This window comes from Belonocnema kinseyi, chromosome 5 (assembly GCF_010883055.1).
Source record: "Belonocnema kinseyi isolate 2016_QV_RU_SX_M_011 chromosome 5, B_treatae_v1, whole genome shotgun sequence".
NCBI classification, from domain to species: Eukaryota; Metazoa; Arthropoda; class Insecta; order Hymenoptera; family Cynipidae; genus Belonocnema; species Belonocnema kinseyi.
In genome coordinates, this window is record NC_046661.1 from 108,653,420 (window position 1) to 108,654,733 (window position 1,314).

Here is a 1,314-nt window from a genome sequence, read left to right on the forward strand (position 1 = left end):
GCAAAAATAATCCTTTCGTAATAATAAGATTTTTTCTCACTAAATTGCGATCTTTTCGGAGTAAGTTGAAATTTTTTATCAATTGTTAATTTGACAATTTGTAAATTTTAAAGATATGATTTTGAAAAAATAATATTTTAATTTCGAAGTATTAGCAATAGAATGTAAAGGTATACAATTTAAAAAAATTGACATATTTCACATTAGAAGTCATCATATATTAACAATTTGAAATTTTCTAATTTTAAGCATCTGCGATTATACAATAGAAGTATTATAAATTTAAAAAATTCTTAAAATCCTAAGAGTTTGAGGATAAAAAAATTTTATTCTAATTTGAACTTTGACGTGAAAATTATAAAGTGTGTTAAAAAGTCAAATGCCAAAATATAATCAATACTTTTCGCTCGTCAAAGTTACAAAAAGACATTTTTAACTCCTTAAATAATAATTAGTTTGAAAAAATAATATTGGACGCTTCTACGCACTTTTTTACGCAGAATGAGCATGCATGATTAGAACTTGCGTGTTGATATTTTTTTTACTGTTTTTTTTTAATTACACGCGCATCATCAAGGATTCATAAATTGCACCAAAAATTAGGTTAAAATTTTTATTGCTACTGAAAACCGTTACTTGTGCACTAGTTTTTAGCTCCAGGCGTTTTGAATTTCTAGCAAACAAAATTTCGACCACCTATAGTCAATCTTGGGCAATAAAAACTAGTAAACCTGCTTAAGCTTTTTTAAGTTTTCACTTCCAAAAAAATAACGTTTTCATTCTGTATTTCAAAACAGCCCTTTCTGTTCGTTCTGCTTTAATTTTTCAAAATTATAAAATTATAAAACCAGTAGTTGACCGCATTTCTAATAATTTTTCCTACTTCCCATCACTTACACTAATTTCTCCTGTTTTTCCTCCCTCTTTGCTTTCTCTTCATTTCCCCTACTTCACTTCTTTAAATATCGCCTCATTTTCCTCTTGCCTCATTTCCCCTTCCCTACTTCCTTATACTTATTACCCCCCAACCCCTGCGACGCCACAACTCACTTTACCAAACTTACCCTCTGACTACGCCTTTTTTGTATAAAATGCTGCAGCGTTTTACATCAAAAATTGGTATTTAATAAAAAAAAATTTTATTTGACCAAGATTTATAATCTATCCTTACAGCAATAGGATATACTGGGATATCCCATTTGATCCCATTTATCTCCCAGGGATAACCCCAGGATATCCAGGGTAACCCTGGGACGTTTACGGGATATTCAAATGTCTCAAGTAGGATATAAATTAAATTTCTATATCCTACTT